Source organism: Prionailurus bengalensis, chromosome C2, assembly GCF_016509475.1.
Source record: "Prionailurus bengalensis isolate Pbe53 chromosome C2, Fcat_Pben_1.1_paternal_pri, whole genome shotgun sequence".
Classification (NCBI taxonomy): Eukaryota; Metazoa; Chordata; class Mammalia; order Carnivora; family Felidae; genus Prionailurus; species Prionailurus bengalensis.
Genome location: NC_057350.1, coordinates 134,141,590 through 134,155,807, shown reverse-complemented (window position 1 = coordinate 134,155,807; position 14,218 = coordinate 134,141,590). Strand labels below are relative to the sequence as shown.

Genomic DNA, 14,218 nt, shown 5'->3' with positions numbered 1-14,218 from the left:
GTTATACTGGAATCTTCTATGATACCATAGTCAGTCTTATTATAGAATATCTAATTTCTATTATCCTATTTCATAAACACTTGTTGAGCACCCACAGTGTAAGCATCTCACTACCTATGTGATCCCAAATTAAATCTGGGTCTGTCCCTGCTCTTGAGTTGTACACAATTTCAACATAATATCTAAAAGCTGTGACCTTCTCGCCACCTCTGCTGGCACACCCTACCCGAAGTCATCATCCTTCCTCACCTAGACCCCTACAAATAGCCTTCCCTGACTGGTTGCCTTGCTGTATTCCTGCCCTGCTCCCTCTGTTCTCCACGTGTCCAAAATGATCTTGTCAAAATACCATTTCAGTCATGACACTCACCTGTTAATACCCACCAATGGCTTTCCACCGAATAAAATCCAATCCCTTCACCACAACCTGCACAACTCCACAGAGTCTAGTCTCTGCCTGTCCCTGATCCCTCTTTCTTTCCCAGTGGCCTCATTTTCCAGCCACATAGGCCACTTCTCCAGTCCTCAGTCCTGTCGGTCCTCCTTCCTGGAAAACTTGTCCTGCTCTTCCCATACTTCGAATCTCAGTTTAAATGTCACCTCCTCAAGGGAGATTTCTCAGACCGCCCCCTTACTCTACCCACCTTCTGTCTCCCAGCATATCACGGGTTTCCTTACAGCAATTATCACAATTTTATGCACTAATACATTTGCTTATTCTTCTATTTTCCCCACTGGAATGTAAACCTCTTGAAGGCAAAAGCCATGTATATCAAGATCACACTTTTTTATGTCCAACCTAGTTCTGTGCCTGCATAGTGTGGATACTGAATAACTATTTATTGAATGAATCAACCGATCAGCTGAGGGGGGGAGAAAACCAGCAAATAATTATAATATAGGTGTCAATCATAATGGTTACCATTTCTCAAATGCTCCTGATGAGCCAGGCAATGTCTTCATACACTTAAAATCTTGTTTTGTTGAGTTCTTATATTGTTCCAAGTCCTTACAAATACCATTTTTTATTTCCACAAGAACTCTGCAGAGCAAATACTATCATCTTCATTATTACAGATGAGGAAACTGAGGCTGTACACAATTTATAACATAGTTTATGGAAGGCCACTAGACAAGAAAGTGGAAAAGTCAAGATGTAACAGAATAGTCTTGCTACCAAGACTACACCTTTGCCTTTTTAAAAATATGTTTGTTGAGGCACCTGGGTGGCTCAGTTGGTTAAGCGTCTGACTTCGGTTCAGGTCGTGATCGTGCAGTCTGTGAGTTCGAGCCCCATGTCGGGCTCTGTGCTGACAGCTCAGAGCCTGGAGCCTGTTTCAGATTCCGTGTCTCCCTCTCTCTGACCCTCCCCCATTCATGCTCTGTCTCTCTCTGTCTCAAAAATAAATAAAGGTTAAAAAACATTTTTTTAAATAAAAATAAAAATAAAAATATGTTTATTTATTTTTGAGAGAGAGAGCGTGAGCAGGGAAGGGGCAGAAAGAAAGGGGGAGGCAGGGTCCCAGGAGGGTTCTGTGCTGACAGTGGTGAGCCTGAAGTGGGGCTCAAACTCACAAAACATGAGATCATGACCTGAGCCAAAGTCAGACACTCAACTGAGTGAGCCACCCAGGTACCCCTACATCTCTGCCTTATATCACATCATGTCTCTAAAACTTGGTACGTCACACAAAACATGAGTTAAGTGCAAATCCTTGTATCACCATCACCCTGTTCTAACCAATAAAGAACCAGTTATAACCAGGGATGTACCAAGTGCTATAGAACTCCCTGCACTTACCTAATAAAATACAATTATATACATTAACGCGTTTACATATATGAAATGCTTAGCTTCATGCCAGGCACAAAATAGTCACTCAAGAAACGGTTGCTCTAACTGGGAGTTTGACTCTCAAGGTGGTTAAGGGCATGGACTTTGGAGCTGGGCTAAATCTGAATTTGAATCTGGTCTCCTCAACTTACTAGTTACATGACCTCAGGTAAGTTCGCTCACACTTCACACCTCGATATCTTCTTAGGTTTGCTGTAAGATTAAATGCATTTCAAATGCTTGGCACAGTACCTGGCACATGATAAAGAGCTAACAATCAATACTTTTTCATTGTGTTGGCTATTGAAGTATCACAGAAAAAGTGTTTAACTCTCCTCAGAGCAGCTGCATGCTGTGTTACCTGATGTTAGCACCTTTGCATTTCAGGGGGCTGTGCAAGCATGGAGCCCATCAATGCTGCCCCATTTATTTGGTCATATGGCTGACCCTGTCTTCTTTCAGACTGTCTGCTGATAATGTGGAGCATTTGGAATTCTTAACTTGTGGTTATTGTTTACCAAATGAAACAAATATATATATATATATAGATAGATAGATAGATAGATAGATAGTTAGAGTGATGCAAGAATTTTAATTATGGAAAAGGGAATATTGATTAATTTAATAATGTCATATTGTGACATGAAAAAGAATGTTGAAGCAAGAGAAAACTGACCTCTCATATCAGCTCTTCCTAGCTGTGCATGCTTGGGGTTGGTTAAGTGACTTTTCTGAGTTTCTGTTTCTTCATCTATAAAATGAATACAGTAAAACTTACTTGCTAGATTATTAGGATTATTTGAATGTATATGATTCATGTGGGACAGTGAATTGTGCACAGTAGGTCCTCAATCCATAGCAAATAAACTCATTTGCTGATCCAGAGACCCAGACCCTAAGTTAGGTGTCAAAACTAAAAAAGAAAAAAAAAGGTATCTTTCTGCATCATAGATTCTAACACATGGATTATAAAATGATAATTTCATTTGGATCACATGGTGGTATTGCTGTTGCCAACATTTAAATATTGGCAGATATATTAATACCGTTGGAAAACTTCCATCGTCCTCAAGGTATGTTTTCACTAGAAGCATCGGAAGAGACAGTAGGTGTTGTCTCCCATAAATTAAACACTATGTTAATAATTCATTAATTTATGATGAAAAACATTAACAACTTTAGGAAGCAGGACTCAAGCCTTCTCTAATCAACACATTCTCTTCCGGGAGGAGATGTACATGGATGCTCAGATTGTAGACAGAGGATTCCTTGGTGAAGAGCAAATCAGAATATGGGGTGTGTTCAACAATCCCAATGGCCAGTGACATCAATCCATAATGAATTCATCCAGTAATTCCCTCCAAGGGGAACTACGGGAAAGAGCTCCAAGGGGCAATTACCTGAGTCTATGCTCTCTAATGGACAGCCCTGGAGAACACCATTGACTTGTTATTCTTTTGCACACTTGACTCTTCTTTGGTTGCGCTCCATGCAGACATAGTTCAGTTCAAGCCCTCCTATGTAATAAAATTGATAAGTGTAGTGTGTTAGCAGAATACTTTTTTAAGTAAATAGGGGAAAAGTTCACTGGAAAAAAAATGAGGGAATTATAAAAAAAGAATGCATTCAACATTTTATTCCAAAATTTAAATGCACCTTTGTATGTCAATCTTTTGATCTAGGACTAAAACCGATTCTTTAAAATTTACCTGATTTCCCTTGCATAAAGCCCACCTACAAGGAGTCATCTACAATTTCCTTTTAGGTTTCTTTAAAGTGGAGGAAGAACATAAAGGTCCCTATGAAGCACTCTGAGAGCAGAATACTTCTAGATTTTTACAATTTCAACCCAAAGTTGTCTCATTTACATATCATTCAATGGCAACTTTAATGAAAAGCACCTTGGCCAAGTTTTTCACAGCACCTAACTTAATTTTCATCGGTACAAGAACTCATCATTTTTTTTTTTTGCACTCATTATTTCACAGATTAACATAGTATTTTATTTAAGTATATAATTACAAAAGGCACAACTGGCATAAAACAGGTTTGGGAACAACCCCAACTGAGTCCAGGAAAGTCTATAATGTTATTAGGAGACATACATCAGACTGGACTTCCAGCCAGAAGTTTTTAGTGAGATGTGGGCATTCATCAGAATGTCTTACAGAGAAAACAGCACATCAGCTAACCTAGCTAGTCTGTTTAGTGGGAGTCAGTTAAAAAAATACAATCTAGAAGCTTTTGTTTTTTTCAGATCATGGCTTATATAACTGGTTGGATCCATGCTCTCTTAGATACAATTACAATCTTCTCTTGCCTCCCTGAGAATACAGCCACCCACTATTTAGCCACCCAATGAGTGATTATTAAGTCAGGAAGATTCCCTTCTCATTTATCTCAAGCTCATTTTGTAGCTCCAAGTTTGGAACTTACCTTGCTATAGCCACTGTGTGATACTTCCAGGATCTGTTGTAAGGATCAAATGTGAGGGGTGCCTGAGTGGCTCAGGTGGCTAAGTGGCCAACTTTGGCTCAGGTCATGATCTCGAGGTTCACAAGTTCAAGCCCTGCATTGGGCTCTGTGCTGACAGCTCAGAGCCTGGAGCCTGCTTCGGATTCTGTGTCTCCCTCTCTCTCTGCCCCTCCTTTGCTTGTGCTCTGTCTCTCTCACTCTGGAAAATAAATAATAAAACATTTTTTAAAAATGTTAAAAAAAAAAGAAACTGTATCTGTGAGAACACTTTGTTAACTCAAAAGCCTTAATCTAAAGGCTGTCATTCATTCTGTGTGCATTTATCAAACCATCCTGTTAGATTGTGGGTTCCATGAGGATAGGAAAAAAACCATTCCATACAAAGCCAGCAGAGTACTGACCACGCAGTGAGGACCAAGATTACTTGGGAATTGATATTCTATGGGCATATGTAAATCATCCTTGTTGTTCTTATCTGCCAGGTACAAGCATATGCTGGAAAGAGGATCCCGTCAATTCTGCCCATCCCATAAGTACTAGAACATTGTCAATGATCAATAAAATAATGAATTTTACAGGATCCTTCACTCCAGAAGGAATCAGCTGGTGGCAGCTCCTCGGAATTATCTGGGATGACAAAGGAGATTGACAAGGAAGATGAGCAGGTGGTTTTGTCTGAAAGGAGTGGCACTTTCACATAAAACCACAGCTCAATTTTTTTTGACATTTTTCTTTGCTCTCTTCCTATGCTATAAAAAGTCTGTTTTGAAATCATTGAATGTATTTTTTTACAGGCAAAGTTTCTGTTTTTTCAGGAAGGATAACAACCTGCCATTACTGATTTATTTCTTCCTGGTCATTGGTGATATCTTTGTGGTATTTCTTTTCTTTTTCCTGTTTTTTTTCTTTCTTTCCTTTTTTTTTTTTTTTGCAAAGATGGTGGGTGGCAATAGAATAGTATAAATAAGTGTCTGTTACAGAGAAAAAGCATCTGAGTTCTTGATGTCCCAAAGCCAGAGCAAATCTTCTAAGCTCAAATATTCTATAACAATCATTCTTAAACTTTAATCAGAATCTCCCGGAGGGCTTGTTAACCAGATTACTGGACTCCGCCTCCAGGGCTTCTGATTCAGTAGGTCTAGGATGAGGCCCCAAGAATTTACATTTCCAACAAGTCCCCAGCTGATGCTGACACTATGGGTCTGGGACCATACATTGAGCACCACTGCCCTAGCCCTAGAATGCTAGTTCAGTTACCATATATTGAACACCTACAATGGGCTAGGCTCTGTGCTGGGGACACCAAGATGGGTGAGACTCATCTCATGCCCTTGAGGAGTCAAAGGCATGGAGCAAAAAATAGACATAGACATGAATTCATTTACTCATTGAGCACTGTTAAGGGAATACAACATCAAAGTTCTTTCTCTGGGCCTCAGTTTCCCTCCTCACACCCCAGGCTTCTGGTGTACTATCCCACTGCTCTTTTCGACACTAGCTCTTCCCTTCTCTGATTGGGTGACCAGGGTAGAGAACCGGCTCCAGAAGGTCACAGATGAAAAGGAACCTTGGGTTCTTGAGGAGTGGGTGGAGAAGACAGGGGCTGGTTTCTTTTTATTAGCATGTCCGTGAAGCTCCCTTCTGGGCCAAGAGAGCACTGAGGAAGGAGCCAGAGGGGCCTGGACACAGGTCAGCAGCACTTTGGTGTGGAAGGCAGAGTGAGCATGTCAGAAATTATCCCCTCACCCAATCTCTACCCTTGAAATTCTTATTTCTTCATGTCTAAATGTCACCCTTAATTTAAAGCTTGGCTTAGATGCCATCGTGTGTGCAAAGCCTTTCTTGGCCCTCTATCCTTCACTGTCTCCACTGAACCTGCTTCCCTCACTGTGAATAATTACAGGATTTTATTCTTGCCTCTTCTGGGGCAGCTGCTTCCTCCTGCCGTTTAGAATAGCCCAGTCTTTTCTCTCTTGCTGACCATGAATTCCATCTTTTCTTAGAATTCTCCATTGCACGTGGTGCTAGGCCTCACACAGCATTCAACACACATCAGAATGTAGAATGAATCAGAATGTGGAATGAGGAATGAATAAACTAAGAGTTCATGCTACAGAAATCACTTCAATCCCAAAACCCACAATGTGAAGCAAAAGAGAGCAGAAGGGAAGTGGGGATGGAAGGAAATGGGAAATGGAGTAGGTAGGCTAACCAGTTCCAGAATTTGGCTAGGGACTGGACTGAAGAGATTATAGGCCTTGCCAGAGATTATGATTTAGTGGAGGATCACGGGAGCTCCAGGGTTCACGTATTCACTCAGTTATTTGCTTAGTTTTTCCTTTCTTTAGTGTTCCCAGTGTAACCAGGCTCCCTTGGGCAGCACCTGCTCTCACCCTGAACCTCCTGGAAACAGAACTCACCATTTGATGTGCCCCTCAAGACAGATCCACAATGCACTCACAGAAGAGACAATTTACTGAAGGTTTTGTTGGAGAGAATGGAGAGAGGATTGACCTCACACACCACAAGACTTCTTCAATTCCTAAGGGGTATCTTGGTTCCCTTCCAAATCCTCTTCTAGTCAGCTCCTTTGCTGCTCCCTGCTTCCTTCCCCAGACAGCCTCCAAAGCCCTGTTTACTGCCCCGAGCACTTCAGATCTTCTCAGATATAATACTTCACTCTGCAGTCCCCTCCCAAACGCATTAGAGCTGGCCTGTATGACAAATAGAATTTGGTGTTAGTAGATTGTGTGACTGCTGGATTAAAGCAAAATGGCCTCCAAACCTCTACTTTATTCTTCCAGATTACCTGCTCCTAGTGCCTTGAAATGTATGTAAGATGCTCGTCTCTCCTGAGGCCACGAGCTGGAAGTACCACATGAGAAATCTCATAGAGAGTCTTGGCTCTGTGCAAAGGGAGAATGAAATGCCCAGCCAGCCCTCAGCAGATCCAGCCCCAGCCATTTGAGTCACTCCAGCTGGGGGCCCAGACGTGGCATGGAGCGGAGACAAGCTCTGCCCAAATTGCAGATTCCTGACAGACTCCTGTGACTTTAAGCCAGTAACTGTGGGGATGATCTGTTATACGGCAACAGATAACAAGGTAGGTGCTTTTATTACTTTTATTTTATAGAGGAGAAAAATGCGGGTCAGAGAAGTGAAGTAACTTACCCAGTAAGTGGTGGTGTCTAGATTTGGATGCAAGCAATCTGGCTTCTAAGTCTGTTCTCACAACGTCAAAGGCTTTACATAAACTCAGAGCCTTCTTCAACATTCAAATGTTGAAGGTGTGGACCTCACAGACTGTTGTTCTTTATGGGGCCATGATGCTCCAGGCACCGTGATGTAACTTCTGGCTCACCACTGCCTCTCTCAGTCTGTAAGTTCTTGTTCTCCGTCAGCCAGCCATGGCATATACTCAGTTTCACACCAGAGCAATTCAAATTCCTGAAAACCAGCTTACACATCCAGCAAATCCACTCTCAAGCACATCAGGACGCTCCTGTTGGCCAGTCTTCCATTTTCCTCATAGCAGGGGAGCCTCTTTGGAAAAAGAACTTGGGGTCAGAAAACTCAGAGCCAAGGGAGTAAATGATGCACGATAGGGAGGTTCAGCCCAACATGTGGGACTGCAGTGGGGAGGAGGTAGGGGGTCTGCCTAGTGTCTGGGTTGTGAGGTAAACAACTGATGTGGTCATGTGCTGGCTATTCTCTGCCTGGCCCTGCTCTCCTGCATGCACTCTCCCCCTTCCTCTGCCCTGCTCTGCACTCAGGGAAACTGATCCCAGGGGACTGCATCAGCTGGGCTCCCTCGTCAGGTGGCTACTGATTGGACTCAGCAATGAGAGGCACTGGCCAGAGACTGGAAAGTGGGAGGAGAGAGGATTCAGCTCTGCACCGTATTTGTGGCCTTGGCTGCACCTCTCCACAGCCACAGTTCCTCAATGGCTCCAGCTCACACGAGCTCTGGTAAGACAGCCTTTTTGCCCCTTTCTCATTCCAAGCCTAAAAGGGTGGTAACATCTTCCCGCCAGTCTCTGGGTGCCTCAACATCCTGTTTGTTCCCTTGACCTGAACACACCTTTGTAAGCAGATCCCTCCTGAAAGTCTCCTTGGTTGTACCATCTGGGTGAAGTTGATTTCAGCTGAGACTCTGATTCAGGTGCCCAGGCATGCACATGGGCTGAGCAAGGTGAGTCAGAAGAAGTAAGGGGCAGACTGGGGTGGGAGTGTTTGGGAGCTGGCCCTGCACCAAAGTATAAATGTCAGATACTCTCAGACATAGTGCTGGCTGGGCCCAACAGATGCTTCTAAGAGGACTTATTTACCATCCACCCATTTGGGGAGCCTGGCAAAGCCCTTCCTTCTATAAGAGAATGATAATCCAAGCCTCCTATGGTCTTCACTGTGGCCAGCCAGGACACCATTACTCTAGGACAGAGCTGGAGAAACCCTCATATATGCTTTTGCTTTTGTTTTTGCAAACATTGCAACATTCCCTTTCTAGCATAGAACGTAGATGCACCTCTGCTTCAGTTCAGACCTTGGCTCTACCCCTTGGTACCTGTGCGACCTTGAATAAATAGGTAATCCCTCTGGGCCTCTGTGTTCTCATTTGTAAAATGAGGGATAATAATGGGTTTGGGGCAGGGACTAAATGACCTACTACATATACAGCTCTTAGCACAGCGCCTGACACCAGCCAGTGCTCAAAATTGTTACTATCTCCACCGCTTATGTAGCCACGCGACCCTAGGCAGTTCACCTCACCTTTCTGTGCCTCCATTTCCTCCTCGATCAACTGGAGAAGTAACACAGACCTCCTGCATTACAAGGAGATCAAAATGAAGAAAATGTCAATGAAAGCATTCTAGAAGCTCTAAGCATCTTATGAATACAAGGCCTGTTTAAAAAAAAAATGTAATAATAATTACCACAATTGAAAAACTAGCGGGGGCCCTAAAGACATGTTTCAGTAAGTCTTCATGCCATTATCCATAATGAGATGGAGAAGGAATTTAATAATAAGACCCCTGAGAAGGTCTCAGGTAAAGAACAAATCATGAAAGAAAGAAGGAAAGAAAGAAAGAAAGAAAGAAAGAAAGAAAGAAAGAAAGAAAGAAAGAAAGAAAGAAAGAAAAGGTTAAGAAAACTTCTGAGAAATGGATTTGGTTTCATTTCTAAGCCTACCCATTTAAACGCACCTCCTGAAAAGGAATTATTACCACAATATATTTTCCAAATTCACTGATCATTAAGCCACGTATGAACAATGACTAAAACACACAGGATCAGATGCATTGAAATGAGTGAGTCCCCCCAGGAAAACACCTAGAGGAGTTCCCCCACCTCCCCAGGCATCCAGAGTGGACCACTCCCCTCCTCAGGGCAGGACACCTCCCTGCCCACGCCCAGCCGGGAAGACAGCCACAGGCCAGGGCCCAGGGCCCAGAGCCATGACTGTGTTTTTGGGAAATTAGACTCTCAAACCAGACTACTTTTGTTTTCCTGCCTCTCGTGATCTGCCTTTCCCTTCATGATAATGAAAGCATTGACTTTGTGGTAAGGGTTTTAACATCTCCAGACTCAGAGTATGGTCTGTGGACCAGCAGTATCAGCATCACCAGGAGCTCGTTAGAAGTCTACAATCTTAGGCCCCACCTCAGCCCTGTTGAATCAGAATCTGCATTTTAACATGATCCTCAGGTGATTCGTAGGCTCATTAAAGTTTGAGAAGCACTGTTTTAATCTTTCTGAGCCTCATACTTATCTTGCAAGGTTATTGTGAGGATTAAATATGTTCAAAGTGGCTGGCAAGAACTAAGTGCTAAATACATTTTTATCCTCTTCTTTACCCGGCACCCTGCACTGCCTCTGTGCCCGGCCTCCATCTGCCTGAGCCCTTCTTCTTGGCCTGGGCTTCTGAAAGCTGACCTTAACTTGCTTACTCAGACCCTGCCACTTGGCCAGTGCCCCAGACTGACCTCAACTCTTTCCTTGGAGTCCCTGGCAGACTCGCTGGGGCCTGTTGCTATACTTTTCAGCACTCCCTGCTGACCTAGACTGTCCTAGACTTATCCTTGCTCTCCCCAAGCCCCACCTCTCTTGGCCCATCGCTGCCTTTGGACACCAAAAACTCTACAACAGCACGTATTTTAGTCACGCTGCCATTGCTCAAAATGGCCTTGGAACCGCTCCTTGGAATTTGCCTTTACAACCTCACACGGTGCCTGGCCCAGCAGAGTCACTAACTAAGTATTCCTTAGAGGAATGAATGAAGAACAAGCCTTCATACTGGGCCACGGGGTTTGTATCTCCTTTTGGGGATTCAGTTTCTTTGCTTTTCCTTTTTCCCAATTTTCTTTGCCATCTCAAAAGTGTGATGCAGAAAGCTGAGATTCAATGTTGACCCAGAAAGAAAGAGCCAATGAGAATGCCTGACTTGTTACGATTCTAGACCTCAATTCTCTATGCAAGGGAGCCCCTGTGGCCCCCAGGGTCCAGCCCTGCTCACTATGGTAACATGCTGGGGCTTGAGCCCAAATTGCCAGAAAGTATTGTCAGGTCCTGGCCTGGCCTTCTGTGCTTAGGTGGCTATGGGCTATCGGTATCCTGTCCAAATCTCCTTCACTAGCTAGTACGCACGTCACCCAGCTGCTGCAAGTGCTAGGGCCTGAAGCTCCCACCTGTGACCTTCTTTGGACAACTGCTATTGAATGAGCCACCTCACCTAGAAAATTAGGATATATGTCATCCTCACTCTCATCCCAAGGAACCAATGACTGAAGGATATAGGGGTATAAAAGCCAGCACCTTTGTCTCCAGGTGAGAGAACTCTGTAGTGCAGTTCACATTGCAGAGTTCCCACAGATCAGACCAAGGCTAGAATTTACCTGAGACCACATCCCTGACCAGCTCATTCCTCTGCTTCCTTTACTCCTTTACAAGTTTCCTTCTAGGGCATCCCTCAATAAACTGTGTGCACCTGAAACTCTTTCTCAGGCTCTGGTTCCAGGAAAACTGGCCGAAAACAGTGCTTTGGGATTGAGTGGCAGAACAAGGTTTCTGTGTTCAGGATCCTGAGGGCTCAGCAGACACCATCTCGACACCAGCCTGACATGACTTATACTGGCATCTCCCCCCCCACTCCCATCAGCCCCTGGAGGCCCCAGAGCCAACTCTGAGAGGGATGAGAATCTAGGGCCATGTTGTCCAAAATGGTAGCCACTAGCTACAGGTGACTGCTGAACATTTGAAATGTGGCTCATGCAATTAAAAAGCCGAATAGTTAATTTCACTTTATTTTAATTAAAAAATTGGTATTCGGGGTGCCGGGGTGGCTCAGTCGGTTGAGCTTCCGACTTCGGCTCAGGTCATGATCTCGTGGTCTCTGAGTTCAAGCCCCGCGTCGGGCTCTGTGCTGGCAGCTCAGAGCCTGGAGCCTGCTTTGGATTCTGTGTCTCCCTCTCTCTCTGCCCCTCCCTCGCTCATGCTCTGTCTCTCTCTCTCTCTGTCAAAAATAAAAATAAACATTAAAAATTTTTTTTAAATAAAAAAATAAAAAATTGGTACTCAATTCAGTCATTAGGAAACTATTAAGCATATTTGTAACAACTTGGGTGTGTAAATCTACATCTTTGCAGGTTGCAAATCTTTTTTAAAAAAATTTACATCCAAGTTAATTAGCATAGAGTGCAATAATGATTTCAGTAGAATCCAGTGATTCATCTCCCACATATAACATCCAGTGCTCATCCCAACAAGCGTCCTCCCTAATGCCCCTTGCCCATCTAGCCCATCCCCCCACCCACCTCCCCTCCAGCGACCCTCAATTTGTTCTCTGTATTTAAGAGTCTCTTATATCTTGCCACCCTCCCTGTTTTTATATTATTTTTGCTTCCCTTCCCTTATGTTCATCTGTTTTGTATTTTAAATTCCACATATGAGGGAAGTCACATGACATTTGTCTTTCTCTGACTAATTTTGCTTAGGATAATGCCCTCTAGTTCCATCCACATGGTTGCAAATGTCAAGATTTCATTATTTTTGATTGCCGAGTAATACTCCATTATATATATGTGTGTATATATATATATATATATATATATATGTATATATATACACACATACATATATAATTTATCCATTAATTTGTCGATAGACATTTGGGCTCTTTCCATACTTTGGCTGTTGTTGATAGTGCTGCTATAAGCATTGGGGTGCATGTGCCCCTTCGAAATAGCACACCGGGATCTTCTGGATAAATTTCAGGTTGCAAATCTTATGAAATCCAAATACAGTTCAAGGATTTTTCCAATGAAAATTTAGCATCCAAATTGAGAGGTGCTGTATGTATTAAAAAGGTACACCAGATTCTAGAGATCTAGTATTAAAAGATAACATAAAAGATACCATTAATATTTTTATTTATTTTTTAATTTAAAAATGTTTATTTATTTATTTTTGAGAGAGTTGGGGAGGGGCGGGGGGGGGGGGACAGAGAGACAGAATCCCAAGCAGGCTCTGAGCTGTTAGCTCAGAGCCCAATGTAGGGCTTGATCTCACGAACCCTGAGGTCATGACCTGAGCCAAAATCAAGAGTAGGATGCCTGACCGACTGAGCCACCCAGGCACCCCTCATTAATATTTTTAATATTGGTTACATGTTAAAATAATATTTTATTTACTTTGTTAAATAAAATGTTATTAGTATTTAAACTATGGCTTTGAAAAATGTTTAATTATGTACATAATAAGAATATGTACTAATTACATGTATAATAAGAATTAAATGCAAGGACCAGGCAGGGTACTGGAGTCCAGACTGAAATGTGACCAAAAAGGGACTTAGAGATACTGAGCCCCAGAGATGTTAAGATAAAACAGTTGCTCATATATCCTCTCAGGAAACTCCCATGTCTCAAGTGGGGTTCCCCAGAAACAGACATTGATATGAGGATTAATGTGCAAAGCAATTATTGCCGAAAAGCTGGTAGGAAGTGGAGGACAGGACAGGGAAACGGGGAAAACCGGGAATGATTTCAGCAGTCTGCAGAGGGCAGCTTAAGCTTCACCCAGATGGCAAATTCTGGAGTATAAATTATACTTCAGAGGTTGTCTCAACTCCAGGTGAGGGAGGCTGGTTTTCAAAGCCCCCCACCAATCAGTCCTTTGTCAAAGGACTCAGCAGGACACCTAAACTCCTGGGTACCTCCTACTTGTGATCCTAGGCAAAGCAGCTCTAGCAGCCCAAAGAGAGTTCTAACAAACAGTTACATGTACAGACTATTGAAGGCAAAAGCATGCTGAAGCCAGGGGAGGAGTGACCAGACATAGTAAAGAAATTTAAGGATTCTGGGTAGTGCATCAACAGCCTCCACTGTACTCCATCTTGGAAGGTCACCTGCGTACATCTCTTCCCTGCAGCCTGAAGAGTGTAGCTGGGTCAGCAACCTTATGTGCTCTCCTCCATTCACCTTCTGGTTTTCAGACTGTTCTTACAGAGTTTCCTTTTGGGTCACTATAAATCCAGGAGAGCCCAGCTGGTAAGGGCTCCATGCCCTCTACCTGGCTAAAAATGAAGCAGTTCTACTTTTATTGGGTATGTATTGGGTTTCCAAGGATGATTTTGCTTAACCAGAGGTCTCCACAGCTAAAAGAAAGCCTTGAAAACTACAGTGATAGGCCGTGGTCAAAATAAGTGTATTACTTTTTTTTTTATCACTGGATAACAAATCACCCAAAACTTAGAAGCTCAAAATAACATACATTTTTTTCTCACAGTCTCTGTAGGTCAGAAGTCCAAGCACAGCTAAGCTCAGAGTCTCATAAGGCTGCCATCTAGGTATTGACAGAGGCTGTGGTCTCATCAGAGGCTTGACTAGGGAAGGATCTGATTCCAAGCTCCTT

At 43.1% G+C, this 14,218-nt stretch overlaps 2 long non-coding RNA genes across 2 annotated transcripts; both read right to left on the bottom strand.

Annotated features, from left to right (window-relative positions):
• Positions 1–2,194: 2,194 nt before the first annotated feature.
• Positions 2,195–4,415, bottom strand: LOC122492019. The gene is made up of 2 exons (XR_006299517.1): positions 4,271–4,415; positions 2,195–3,351 (listed from the first exon to the last, which is right to left on the bottom strand). It is a non-coding gene; the product is annotated as an uncharacterized LOC122492019 (long non-coding RNA).
• Positions 4,416–4,451: 36 nt separating this feature from the next.
• LOC122492018 lies at positions 4,452–11,545 on the bottom strand. Its single transcript, XR_006299516.1, has 3 exons — positions 7,481–11,545; positions 6,730–6,990; positions 4,452–4,508 (listed from the first exon to the last, which is right to left on the bottom strand). It is a non-coding gene; the product is annotated as an uncharacterized LOC122492018 (long non-coding RNA).
• Positions 11,546–14,218: the final 2,673 nt, after the last annotated feature.